Source organism: Mus caroli, unplaced genomic scaffold, assembly GCF_978045245.1.
Source record: "Mus caroli unplaced genomic scaffold, Mus_caroli_1 scaffold_13, whole genome shotgun sequence".
In the NCBI taxonomy this organism is placed as follows: Eukaryota; Metazoa; Chordata; class Mammalia; order Rodentia; family Muridae; genus Mus; species Mus caroli.
The window spans coordinates 18,863,027-18,877,604 of record NW_028227268.1 but is presented as its reverse complement, the minus strand read 5'-3'; the positions used below and the strand labels follow the sequence as shown (position 1 = coordinate 18,877,604).

Genomic DNA, 14,578 nt, shown 5'->3' with positions numbered 1-14,578 from the left:
AACAATGCAGGCAAAACACCAATGCACATGACATAAAAATAAATTTAAAAAAATTATATGTAAACTCTGACCCCGAATAGTACTTGTTTTGTGTGTGTGTCCTTTTTAAAACACTTTATGTATATGGGTGTTTTGTCTGTATGCATATCTGTTGCCCTTGTGTGTGCTTAGCACTTGCAAACAGATGATGTTAGATTCCTCAGAACTGGCAGTACAGACAGTTGCGAGGCATCATGTAGGTGCTAGGAACCTAACTCCTGGGTCCTCTGCAAAAGTAGCTGGTGCTCCTAACCACTGAGCCATTTCCCACTCTTTCTATAGTACATCAGCATTTATTTATTTTTTTTTTTTGGTTTTTTTCCGAGACAGGGTTTCTCTTTATAGCTCTGGCTGTCCTGGAGCTCACTTTACAAAGTGACCAGGCTGGCCTCGAACTCAGAAATCCGCCTGCCTCTGCCTCCCGAGTGCTGGGATTAAAGGCGTGCGCCACCACGCCCGGCTACATCAGCATTTATAAAAACAGATAAGGAGACTCTGTCTTAAACAAAAACAATCTAGACACTGGCAGATATAACAGAGATTCTCTTGATAGACTTATGTTTTAGCATTTTTTAATATTTTTATAACTTTCTCACATTTTCTTCAATGAGTTAGTCTTCCCCATTTTTATAGACAATTTCAAGTGGTTAAACAAACAACACACACACACACACACACACACACACACACAGAGAGAGAGAGAGAGAGAGAGAGAGAGAGAGCTACCATAAGAGGCTTAAGTCCTTCCCACCCTTCCTGCCTTCTTCTGAGGGGATCACCAGTACCTATTCCTGCCACACCCCACCGCAGATGTTCTCTGTAGTTTTATGACTTTCATAATGAAAACAAGCTATAGCCAAAAAAGGACCTCTTTGTAGGATACAAGAATCACAGAGGCATGTTTGGGAGTGGGACTTGATAAATTTAGGCTGACCCCAAACATGCACAGATACAAAGGTTCATGTCAAACCATTCAAGGGACAGGAAGGAGGCTGGAGATGAGAGCACCTCTCTCCTGGTTTTGGTTTTCATTTCACTCTCTTCCATATTCTCTCTGGGGACTGTGAGTTTTAGTAGTAGTGATTCAGGAAGTAAAAGGTGATAGCTATAACACACTCACACAGACACACACAGATACATACACACAGAGACACACACAGATAGACACAGACATACTCACACACACACAGACACACACAGAGGCATACTCATACAAACATCACACACACAGATACACACACACAGATACACACAGACAATATACAAACACAGACAGACAGACAGACAGACAGACACACACACCCTAAAGAGGAATTTATGCAGTGTTACGGGCTATCCACCTATTCTTCTATGGATGAGCTCTGTCTCCAGATTTTCATTTGGAAGTAGTACCACAAAAAAGCCTATGTGTGTTCAGACTTTTTGTACAGTTGGGAAATAATTCTGAGTGGCTAATTCCTGGGATTGGAATCTCCCGACGACCCTTTGTTAGTGGGTTCTCTCTTTATCTCCTGGTTCAGGGAGTCAGGTGGTCCTCAAGATATTAGTTATTTGCTAAATAGCCCTTAAAGTATTTCTAATCCAGCCAGGGAGAAAATGGGCAGATTGATTACATTTCATTTATTCTATATTTATTTAAATGAATGGTGTTAGAACAGTATGGCCTTGGCAGTAATTGCTCCGTCATATTACTTACTAACTAATGCTAGAGAAGGGCTATTCACATAAAGATAAGGACTGAAGATCCAGGTGCAAATCACTGGCCTTTCACATCTGAGTAAGACACAGTGTTTTACTGGATGGTTAAGGCAGTCTCAAATGACACACAGTGCTTTACTGAAGGATTAGCTGCAGGAAACAATAATGTATACAGTTCAGAGCCTGGCAGGCAGCAGATGCATTGCTAGTGGGAGATGGAAGTTGAGAGAGATGAAAGTTGCCACAAAATGAACAGCCTTTTTCCTGACTAGAAACACAAGCTGTTTCAAAGGCTTTGCCTGTGCTGAGCTGGTACCTACCTCCTTAGTCAGCAGCACTAACATCAGACTGAAGGTCTCAAACAGACGCTCTCAGTGGAGGGGGGAGGGGGGAAGAGAGGGAAGAGGAGGGGGGGAGAGGGAGAGGAGGAGGAAGAGGGAGAAGAGGAGGAGGAGGAGGGAGAGGAGGAGGAGGACGACTTTGAGAACAGAGAGACAGAGCTGTCACTAAATAAAGGAACACATCTGAGGGTGGTTCCAAAGAGCCCCCTGCAACCCCTGTCTAACCTGTCTCTACTGGCAAGGTCTCAGCATGGAACAGACTGATGGAATGACCTGGTGACACATGATGACCTCGACAGAAGGGCTCAAATCGGTTGTCTTGTCATGTCTTTGGGTGTTTCCAGTATCTGCTGTCATTTGCATCCATACAATCACGTTTTGGTCCACGTGCATGGACATTCATGCTGGCAGCTATCACTGATCACTCTGTATTATGGGATGCCATGTGTTACTTTGTAAATCGTCATGAGTCTGAGCAAGACGTTAACATTATTTCCTTCGTTTGCATTTATTTACTTGTATACTCATTTGAGACAGTCTGGCTATGTATCCTGGTTGGCCTAGAACGTATGATTCTTCTGCTTCTCGAGAGTTGGCAGTTGCAGGCCTAAGCCACCATGCCTGGAGGAAACTGAGGGTCTGTAGGTCACCTGCACAGTGTCACACTGCAGGGAAGAGGCAGCAACAGGATATAAATGAAGGACTTCTATGTCAAAGCCCACTGTTAGCCACGATACTGAGTCTTCTATCTAATACCTGAGCTTTAAAAGGTGGCTCTGAAACACAGAGGCTGCTACAACCCAAAGATCTGTGCGTGAGAACCCCAAGGACTGACCAAGGAAGAAGCATTTCCATGGCCAATGGTGAACAGCCAGCCTATGGTTTAGGAAAAGGAGCAGACAGCAGACTCCAAGATGAAACTGTGGCAGGCTGTGTCCTTGGCTAGAGGACAAGGATATCATCCTGGAATGGATCTATAACCAGGTCCATCCTGGCTGTTCCTTTTATAAAGTCCGGTCCTAGGCTTCTTGAGTCTAGGCCACTATTTGGTTTGTTCGTTTGTTTTCTAACAAAGTCTTGAGCACCCACTGCCATGACATGCATATGGTCAATACTTTGTCTTCAAAACCCTGACATAGGGCATTGGATAAGCCTCAAGAAGAGTGTTACGATGACATTTTACATCAACCTGCAAAAACTGCATTAAGAAAGCCAGTGCCAAACGGAAGCATGGCACAGCAAGGGGGCACCTCTGATCCACAGTAGCCATTGTGGAGTCAGAGAAACGTGGAGTGAAGAGCGGTATTGAGGGAAAAACCAACTATATTGCACTTCACTCTATACCATAAACAATAAGAATATTTTATGTATGCTATGCAAACATACTTTAGGTGTTCTTCATATATGCATATGGGGACATTTCCTATAACTAGAAATTCTCATGAAATGGGAGTTGAAGTACACACCATTCAACTGTTTCCAAAGATTTCTGTGTTACCCAACCCTGCCTTGCACTAAGCCACAGCCCAACCTCTCCCTCCCTTCCTGGTTCTGTTTTGTTTTGCTTTTTTGAAACAAGGTCTTGCTCTGTAGCCCAGGCTGGCCTTGAACTCATAACCTTCCTGCCTCAGCCTCCCGAGTCAAGTGTGAGTCACCTCAAAACCAGTTTCTTTGATAAACCAAAAGGTACTTGAGGATCTTGCCAAGTCTTGAGGTCATCGTTGGAAGTAACAATTGTGTTGTGAAACAACCCTCTCTAACCTTTTGGGATGATTCATAACAAGGAGCTGTTCCCTACGCATGGCTAATCCTGCTCCGTTGCCTTCCTTTCTGGGCTGATATGATTTACACAGGTGGGACTGGCTTTGGGCTTTCATAGATAAGGGAAAACCAGGCTGTGTCCCTAGGAGGGAGGAGGCTTTAAGGTCATTGTAGTCACTGATGACTGGTTCTGAAATTGAGGAACTAATTTGAGGAACTTCAGAATAACAAGAAAACCAAACAACTTGGCTTTCTGCAGAAGACTTCCAAGGCAGGGGGATGGGGGGTGATGTGGGGGGAGGAGATGCGTGGTCCATTCTCTGGGGCCCTGACCATGACCTACTTTCAGAAGCTGTGCCCTACATACTCTTTGAGAAACTATCCGGAGTGATCAGCTGAAGACACAAATGCCAGGGGTGCCTCTGACATGTCTCTTTACACTAAGGGGTCATAAGTGTGCTCTCTCCTGAGGTGGGCTATATGAAAGATATGTTCTTGAGAGAACCTCAGACTGATTCCTCCGGGAGGGGAGGGGAACCAGGGAAAGCCTGTGGCACACTCACTGTCTCACCCAGACCAACAGGGACCAACAGGAGTCTAGACTTGCACCTTAAGCTTTTATTTGATGACAAACACCTACTCTACTCAGTGAATACCGTTTTCCGTTTTCCAAGTGCTGGACTAGCCGGGGGAGAAAATGATGGTAACCAAGCCAAACTAGAGCATTTCCTGTTCCCGATCCTGGAATTCTGACCCTGGTTGTCAAAAGGCTTGTTGTGGGTCAGGCCTTGAACCATCTGCACACGCTTCTGGTCCACACAGCACCAAGCACTGTGCACTTCTGACCTGACTGTATTAGAGTGCTTTTGTGCTGATGGCGCCTTCACTTCTGAACATGCTAAAGACTCCAGAGTGTTAGCAAGCTCCCGTTCCCAGCTGACAGGCAGAACAAGGCTCCAGGAGGAGAGGGATGCTGAGGCAGAGAGATGCTCTAGGAGGAGAGGGATGCTGAGGCATTCCAACTTAGACACGGCAGGTTGGGGTAGGGGTGGAGGGCTCCTCCTGTGAGGAAGCTCTCTGTGTGACAGCACTAGCTCAAGCAGGAACATGTCTCCATGGACACCGCTTTCCCTCCAGGGTGAGTTCTTTGACAGAAGTGCCCATGTTCACTTTGTTCTTTCAACGCACGCTCAATGGTATGTGATCCAATGAAACCACCACTAGTAGAAAACACAATAAAATGCATAGGCTATGCCTAATGTCATGGCTTAGTGAACATTACAGATGAACAACATAGCACTCTGTAGTACTGGCTATATTCCCTCATGATAGGATATGTCAGTCTATAGGCTGACAGGGAGCTATGGCCCTGAGCCACTGCCCAATATGGTCTTGTAGCGTACATCACCGGCTCAGGAAGAGATCCGACGAAAAACTGAAGAATTTTCTAGGGACTGTCTATTGCTTCTGCACTGTAAGGTCAGGGATCATAAGCTGGACCTTCACCAGTGGGATGCGTATGTGACCCACCTACCAGAGCCTGGCAGTTAACACTCTCTACCAGCATTCCTTGAGTGAAAGAACGGCTAAATAGGCAGATGCAGTAGTACATGCCCATAATCGCAGCATTCAAGAGGCAGAGGCAGGAGGACCACTGTAAGTTTGAGGGCAGCCTGAACTACACAGTGAGTTGTAGGTTAGCTGGGGGGTTGGAGGGGGGCGGGGAGAAGCAGGACCAACTTCACCAAGTTGTCCCCTGATTTCCAGATGTGAACAGTGGCATACACCCTCCTACCCCTCACACACACACACACACACACACACACACACACACACAAATAAAATGACTAACTAGATGAGGGCCATAGACTGTGGGGGCTTGTCAGGATTGGAATCTGTGTACTCACAATGTCTGATCACTTAGCTCAAGGGGAAGTTGCCTATGGCTGCTGAAGGGGACCACATCGGTGACTGTATTTCTGACTGCATCCCAGTAAGGAAGTCTGAAAGCTAGATGCTGAGCCCATCATTACCACCATTCCTAAACACTGACCTGGTGACCCACTTATTTCTAACTGAGTCTGTGGCCCTCAGACCCACCCAGTACCCACCAGGAATGAACTACAGAGAAGATGGATGGATGGTGCAGGGCACTCCTTTTATATTTCTGTCTATAAGGCCATCCTTGCCTCTCAAGCCACAGCATTCAACAGGTAAGACTGCTGGGCTCAGGGAGCTGTTCACCCCATTAACTCCCCTAAGCAAAACATTCCAGGCTTTATCTTAACTGGCAATCACACCCTCAGTTGGGGCCGGCCACACTCTTTCCTTCTTCACCTCCCCAGCAACTCCTAACTCTGGTCAGTAAAGGAAAAGGCCAGGGTCACCAGAAGGATCAGCTGTAACAGCTCTTTGCATGTTGGGGGTGGTGATGGTGTCATTATCCAGATAAGATGTCATGCTTTGCCCTCAAAGGTCTCTCCTGGCGAGGAGCCACGCAGGTCTGGCTGGGATCACACTGGCTAGTCAGGCTCTTCTGGTCACTGGTCAGCCATGGGAGACATGCCACATCTTCAGACAGGAAAGATGCAAATGCTCCTTGCTGCCCAGTGGATGTGGAACCTCAAAAGTCAATTAGTGACCGTCACTCAAGGCCCGAGTTTGGTGAGACACTGCTTAGGGGCAGAAGAAAGTGCCTGAAAGGTGGAGGCAACCTTTGAGACTTCCGGGTAACCCTACCTAGACTGTATGTTCTTATCAAACCTTGGCCTCCTTTCAACCACATCAAACTTATGGTGGAGAAGGGAGTCAGACAAACAGCTTTCTGTTTACATTTTCTTAGACGCAGGACAGAAGCCACACAGGTGCCACCCTTCCCAGGCCCTGCAGAGCTCGCAGGGAGCCCAAGAGGGATGGAGTTAGTGAGGGGGAAACAGACAGAGGGGCTGTGTAATAAGATAAAAGGCCTTTGCTAGGGGGTAGCTCCTGGGTCTGGTGTCAACAAGCACTCTCTCTCTCTCTCTCCCAGGAGCCTCCAGGATCTTTCCTCTCCAGCCCTAGCCCGGGGATTACAGGAACACAATGCCGTACCTAGCTTTTTATGTGGGTTTTGAACTCAGGTCTTTAGCTTGCAGAGCAGGCCCTGTAGCCACTGCGCCTTCTCCCCAGCCCCCTCCCTCCCTTACTTTTCTTTTTCTTTGAGACAGGGTCTCACTATGCAGCCCTGGCTCTCCTGAAACTCATATGTATACCAGGCTGGCCTTCAACTCACAGAGATCCACTTGCCTCTGTCTCCTGAGTGCTATTCTATATTTCTAATAACTTGTTCTTGACAGAGTGGTTAAGGCCTAGGATTTTTAAAATATTTATTTATTTATTTATTTATTTATTTATTTATAGCCATGTCAGTCCAAAGCAAGTTGAAGGGATGGCTAGTTACCTCATCTTACTGGGGATGTGGGTACTGGGGAGGACTCTGTGCCAGGGAATCAGTACACTTGCAAGGGATTATCAGGCCTACTGAGACCCTGAACAGTCAAGTCCACCTTGTGGATGGGCCTGGACCCACAGACTGGCATTAAGTACACAGTCTAGAACACATTGTGGAAGACCCTCCATCTCTGGGCACTGCTTATGGATGGCTCTCGGGAATAAGAATCAGCAGAAGCCTTGGCCACCGGAATATGGGAGGGGAGGGTGGCTCAGGCCTTCCCTCTGATACTTCTTTCTGGGTCCAGATGCCGACCCTGGCGAGTGGAGACAACTGAGGGGATGAGTTCCAACTCCCTCAAGCTCCCTGAAACCCAGGGAGCAACAGGTGTTCCTTCTCAACCCCTGGAGCTCTGGGGAGCCTCCAACTCAGGTGAGGAGAAGGCAGGCAAGGGTGAAAAGGGTTCTCCCCAAATCTCTCATCTCCAAGAGCAGTTTGTATCTCTAACTCTCTGCCAAGGGATTTCCCAGTTCCCCAGGGCCAAAGCTTCACTCTGGTCGCTCTGCTGATTGTCACTGGAAGTGAGCCATTTTCCACCCTCAAGGTGGCTGGACTCAGGACTGGTGACACTGCTGACCTGGGCTCTGTGCCCTGCCCACATGACCCACCAGGGGATGGGTCTGTCAGTCAGCAAGCTCCAGGAGCCTCCCATAAGCTTCCTGCTCCCTAATCCTAGCTCTTGGGCTGGAATGAGGGTGATCTTTATAGCACAGGGCTTTTCAACACGGTCTGCTCAGGATTTCCTCTGCAACTGGGCTGGGGAACAAACGGCCTGTTACCTACACCCCTGCATGAGTGATTCACCTTCCAGAGAAAGTTCTCCCCTCACCTAAACAAAGTTGCTTGAAAAATGACTAAGGCACCTGTCAAACGCAGGCGGGCTGTGGGCCGGCCAGTGACTGAGCAGGGTCCAGATCCTGCTCTGCCTTCACCTCCAGCCTTGAAGGCAAGTGCCACCCTGGGCCTGCCGCTGCTTTCATTTTCGTCCCAGCAAGCTCCTCACGAGGCTTGACATCCGGTGATTTATTTTTTCTAAAAACTAGGTTCGCTTTAGAAATGACTCTTCGCCTATCAAGACAGCTTCCCCAAGAGAAAACAAATGCCGTTTAGAAAGAATGTCAGCGTGGTGGGAGCCGGTATTTTTGTTTTGTATTAGAGAGAGAGAGAGAGAGAGAGAGAGAGAGAGAGAGAGAGAGAGAGAGAGAGAGAGAGAAAGGAATTTAATATTCTCCCCACCCCCACCCCTGATCCATGCTATATGAAGCAGAATTTGCAAGTGCTTGACTCTAGAGCCAGGGATCTCAGACCTGGGTCGAGAGATAAGACAGTTTTAAAGGGAAATGGAGAAGAAGTGGGGTGCCATGTGCTGATGGAAACCCATACCCCGCCCCCCCCCCCCAAGAACCAAATGTTGTCTCCTTGTCCTCCAAACAAAGGACAAGTCCTCAGTGGTTTCTATTCTACGAGTAATCTCTTTCTTGACCCAGGTTAGTCTGGGACCCACTTAACCACATGGAGGACGTGGGGGAATCTCCCAGGCAGGCACTGGTCTGCAGGTGACCCCTATCTAGGACTGCAAACTCGGAGCAGACAGAGCCTAGGTCTTTCTAGGCTTACCTGAAGTAGAGTGAGGGCAGGATGCAGAATAGGCCTGGGGGAACCAGGGGCTAGCGAGATGGCTCACCGAGTAAATATGCTCGCAGTCCAGCCCAAAGACCCGAGTTTGCTCTCTGGAACCCACATAGTGGAAGGAAAGATGTGACTCTTGAAAACTGTCCTCCAACCTTCACGTGTGCTATGATACACACATGTGCACACACAATGAATAAATACAATACTTTTTCTTTCTTTCTTTCTTTTTTTTTTTTTTTAAGACTAGGAACACTTGACAGCTAACTGCTCCAGGCGAGGGAAGCAGTCCTTGGCGGGCCTGCTGAAGAAATGACTGACCTGTCAGGCACTCTGAGTTTTCTTGACATTATCTTACAGAAGACAGATCTAGTCACAGTGTGGTAACCGGCGGCGGCAGCGGCGGCGGCTGCTACTACTACCATAACAACCACGACAATGAACAACAAGAGTGGTAGCCACTGAGCCTTAGCCCAGCATACAGATCTTCTCCTTTCTTTTCCTTGAAAGGGCCTCATGAAACGTTTTTGACCCCACTGGCAGGCGAGGCTCTCCGTGCTCCCAAAAGCGATTTGCTTGAGAGCACACAGACACACAGTCACAGGCAGACAGGCCCTGACCCAGGTCTGTCTGACAACATAAACCACCATCGTGGATGTGGTGGCCCTGCTGGACAGGCTCCCTCCCTGGACAGAGCACTTGACCCTTCTGTTTTAGTTTCCACATCTGGAAAATGAGCATAGCTGCACTTGTTCAGAGGGTAGGCTTTTAATAATGACTAGAATCGACAATCACTACGGAGAGAGATCAATGAAGACTCATTTTGATGAGTGGATACTTAAGACTGCTTCTCTGGATTGACTGGATTCAAAATTGATTTTTTTTTTTTTGGTGGGGGGAGGTAGGCTTATGATTCTTGAGCACGTGAGTGTTATAAAACAATGATGTATATGTCAAGAAAAGTCACTTTAGATTCTAGGCATGACAGCAAATTCCTAAGGAGTGCTGTCTGCTTTACTTAGTCCCCATTTTAAACATCATTGCTCTCTATACTGTAAGAACACAGAAAGGCTGTCTACAAAATTATTCCCCATGAACGTAACTCTAAAGGATTTCTACCAGGGAGTTCAAGATGAAAGACTCTGAAATGGCAAGAGGGGAGAGGGGCCTCAGTTTAAGCATGAATGCAGGAGCACACAGGTCTCTGAGGAAAGCTCCCTTTGTCCCGTCACTCAGGCAGTGAGGGAAGCTGGAACTCAGGCCCCTACCTCAGCACCCGGGTCCGAGCTGCTGAAACTCACTCCCACACTGCCTGCCTTCCACCCAGCCTTCCCGTTCTACCCCACAGCATCAGCCTCGCAGTCGGCCTTACCAAGTGAACAGAGAGTGCTCGCACTCGAACAGCTCGCCCTACCCGAGAAGACACGCCACCGTTCCTTTCCCTTATTCGGGATCCTGGTGTGCAGGGAGGGCTGACTTATCCAACTCTCCAAGCCCACCCCTCTCCCCACCCACCTCCCGATGGTGCCACCAGAAGTGCCCAGGGTGCTCAGAGGTCTCCAGTGTAACTGAAACGGGGCTAAAACGGGGCAAACAGGAAGCGTCACACACAACTGCGGTAGTGACTTATTAATCACGAAAGCAGAATTTTAGTTGCATTTTAACCTTTTGCCAGGAAAAAAAGAAAAAAAAGCATCTAGCCGATGGGCGCTATCGGAGGAGCCGTCTGTCTGTCTATCTGTCTGCATGTGCAGCGAGCTGACCTGCTACTGGGTCTGAATTTGATTTTCAGTTTTCTTTTTTCTTCTTGGGGGAAAAAAATCTGTCAAGCCAATCAGGTCTTCCCGGGGGGGGGGGGCGGGGGGAGAAGCACCTGTAAGAAGCCCATGTGCTGTCCACTGAGACAAGAAGTTAAAAATAAATAAATAAATACAAAATAAAAAAAAAAGAAACTAAAAGTGACTTCACAGGTGGGGGTGGGTGGGAATGGCCCAAAGGAACACACGTAGATCTGAGCTTTTATCTGTTTTACATCCGACCCATCTCCTCCCAGCCCCTAGCTCAGAATGAAGCCTAGAACTCACCAAAAATCTCACAACAGTTGTCTAGGGTGGAGCAACCAATCAGGGTGAGCCCTATCCTCTCCAGCCCGAGCCGATCACAAAGGAATCAGTGTTCATCAGGGGAACCAAAATGAGGAACCACACTCCTATCTGCCAAGAATGAATGGCAAAACCAGGCAGGTTTTTTTTTTTTTTTTGAGATAAAGGTTCATTTGGCAGAGTCTCTGTCTGTGGTGCCACTCCCACAAACTCTAACAGACACCAGAGGCAAAACAAAACAAAACAAAACAAAAAAACCAACAACTTTCAGAACTGCTCCATCCACCCCCAAAACAATCCGAAAATGACCAGAAGCCTGAAGCCTGATCACGTAGTACTGTTTGATTTCACAAAATTCTGGTATGTATTTCTGGGTATGTACAGCTGGTCACATATTTCTAAAATTAAAGTCAGACATACTAACTATTATTATGAGCTGTTCTGAGAAATTTATCACACTCTTCCAAATAAATCAGGATGTCTTCTTTCTTTCTTTTTCCTCTCTGGTGTTCTGAGACAGGGCCTTGCTATGAAGCCCTGACAGGCTTCAAAGTCACAACAGATCCTCCTTGTCCCAGCCTCCCAATGATGGATTACAGGTATGTGCCACCATGCTTAGTTTTCAAGATGTCTTAAGGGTGTCTGAAAAACTCAGAAAGCTGGCATCCATCCAAAGGAATTGCCTTTGACATCACTTTAAATACAAGAGGAAATGTACACACACATCATAAGCAAGTCAAGAGCCTTCAAAGCATCCTCTCACATTAACAGCAAAAAGATCACCCCAAACCTCCCCCCTTTCTCTATCAAAGTTAGGTTATGCTGTTCTTATTCAGGGATCTGGAGAACTCGCCCTCACTCATGGCTCTGAGGCCACAGACAAGGTATATCATCCCTTGCACCTGGTTCAGGTGCTTTGCTTACCAACTGGACAACAGTCTATGCATCTCACCACACCTACCACTAAATGGGAAAGTTACTAAGCAAAACCCTGCAGAACTGAAGTTAGGATACAATCCTCTAATCTTTCAGAGAGACTATGTTTCTAGATACTCGCCAGTGTTCCGAAGTCCACTGGTCATGGTGCCACTCCTCGTTCAGTTCATTCTTTTAGCGCCCTTACCTTAATACCTTAATTAGTGTTCATTGTCTCCAATTAACAACAACAACAACAACAACATGTCATTAAGACACTGATATTTGAAACTTTCCTCCACTCATCCACTTGACAGCCCATGCACACCCCTATCCATCCTTTAGGGCTGTCAGCCATCTTTTAATCTCAACTGGGGGGTGGGGAGTGGGGGGGGGGGGAGGTCTAAAGTTAATGAACATGATGAGGCTCCAAAGCAGGTGGGAATCTCTGCCTCAGACAAATGTTTCTTTTCACTTGATGACAGGTGGCTGAAAGTTGCCAGAGCCGCGAAGAGCTTCCAGGACGAGACTAGTACATATAAACAGATTCCAAAAGTCCCGAGTAGAACACAGAATTACAGAGAAGGGTAAGGACCATCGAGGAGGGAGGATAGCATTATCAGCTACTAGCATTGCTCTTCTGAGTGCCCAGAGCAGTGATCCTCTCAGAACAAGTGATCCCAAGTAGTTCACAGGGAAAGGCTCATGTCACTGCTAAGGCAGTGGAGCGATCACCTTCTCTTGGGGGACACTTAGGAGCCAGGTCTGCCAGTAGGGCGGCTGAACTCGATGGCACGGATGTTGGGGAAAGGGAAGCAGACAGTACCCGCGCGCGTTCCGGGCAAGCGTGTGACCCGTGGGTGCGCGGCCTGGAGGCTCCAGGCGAGCACGGCGTTTCGAGCGTGGCGCTGATGGCGCTGAGCGTGCGAGCGGGTTAGACCGTAGACACCCGGCCACCCCTCCCAGCCATCCCTCGTGGACAGCCCGGCTGCAACCCAGTCCCCGCCTGGGAGGCGCCCCTTCCCCGCCCGCTCCCTCGGAGTCCCGCTTTAGGACTCGGGGTTCTGCCCAGTCACCTACCGGCGGAGCGCCGTTGTCCTCAAACAAGCGAGTGTGGCGCTTCGCTGGCCAGCGATCGCTCCGGGCCCCTGCTGCCCCTCCTCGACCACGCCCCCGTGCCTATCCCCGCCCCGGGCCACGCCTCCCCCCGTGGCTGCGACTTTGCTAGCTTCCCGCCTCCTTTCTTTGGCCGCACCGCGACCCTTGATCCCACCCATTCCTATAAGTTAGCCAATAAAACGCCTTGTTCCGGTCGGCCTGCCGGCCACTCCTCAGCAGCGATTGGCTAGCGAGGCCTCCCCAAAATGGGCACTGTTTCCGGCCAGGGTATCCAGCGCCGAAGGCTGGGTGGATGGGCGGGCTGTAGGCGAAGGAGGCCAGGGTGTTGGTTGAACTACACATGCGCTCTCGCCTTCTGGCAAATCTTACGGGCTGCATTCTTTTTGAGGTTACGGGAAGGAAGGGCGACTGTACGCATGCGTGGGCATTCCCGGCTTCGGCTTTGGTTACCTTGGAGACGGCGGGGCGCTCTCGCTCTAAGGTCTTGGGTTTCTCTGCTTTCGGCTTGAGGGCGAGGCTGCTTCGTGGGGGCCTGGTGGGGCCAGAAACATTTTTATGCAGCACGTAGAGTGAGCCCGGTGCTGTAAAGTGTGTGGAGATGAGGTTGCTCTGCCTACCCTCGAGAAGTGTGGGGAGCCAAAGGCCTACGTAGGACAGACCGGGTTTGAAACGCCGATCTAAGGGAGTGTGCAGATGTGGTACAGTCTCCTTCCACCCCGAGAAGCTTCGTGGTGTGTGTGCTGAGCACGGGATCCATCCTAAACTACAGAGTCAGGAAGACTTGGTCTTTGAAAACGTGCTCTCTACAGTGCCCTTTTTACACGGCCGGGAAAGAGTGTAGGGAATGTATGGCTATTTTTTTTTTTTTTCTTTTCTAACTTTGCTAATGGGCTTCCTACTGTACCGCAAGCTTCTGTTTACTGGTAATAAGAAATTACAAATATGTATTTGTAAAAAATGTTTCCAGAATAAAAGATGTGCTGCGACCTTAGGGACTCTGCAAGGAATCCTAACTGCAGATGCAGGGACTTGGTGGTATGGTGGGAGTGGCAGCCATATTCTTGGCTGGTTTGAGAAATAAGGAACGGCCTGTCTGGAAAGCTTTGAGCCAGGGCCAGACCACTGTCTGCTTGTGACCACTTTGCAGACCTAGCTTCTTTCTGGAGGTGAGTTCAAGCCGACATCTGTTGTTGGACACCGAGAAGACCATTCATTTAGACAATGTGGAAAGCCCACAACCTGGCCTGCATTCAGGAGGCTGAGGCAGGAGGATGACAAGTTTGAAGCTAGTCTGAGCTGCATAGCCTGACTTCTATGTGGAAACAAAGCCAACTGGATGAGAACCTGAGAGGCTCACCCCTCTCCCCTGGGCCAGAAATACGTTAGAGCAAAGCCTGCAGTTGCCCATAGCCCATTGTTGCGTTAGTGTCAACCGTGTCAAGAGTTGTCCCTGGAAGCCTTTCTGGCTGTGACTTGCACCAAGC

The 14,578-nt window shown here is 48.6% G+C and overlaps 1 protein-coding gene across 2 annotated transcripts in view; it reads right to left on the bottom strand.

The window, feature by feature from the left end:
• Map3k14 (mitogen-activated protein kinase kinase kinase 14) overlaps window positions 1-13,130 on the bottom strand; it is a 48,225-nt gene extending 35,095 nt beyond the window's left edge. Inside the window, exon 1 of one of the 2 annotated variants that reach the window (XM_029484102.1) lies at window positions 13,056-13,130. The gene's annotated coding sequence lies outside the window, so the exon portion shown is untranslated. The remainder of the gene's footprint in view (window positions 1-13,055) is intronic. The other variant, XM_021176553.3, reaches the window with a different exon arrangement.
• Window positions 13,131-14,578: the final 1,448 nt, after the last annotated feature.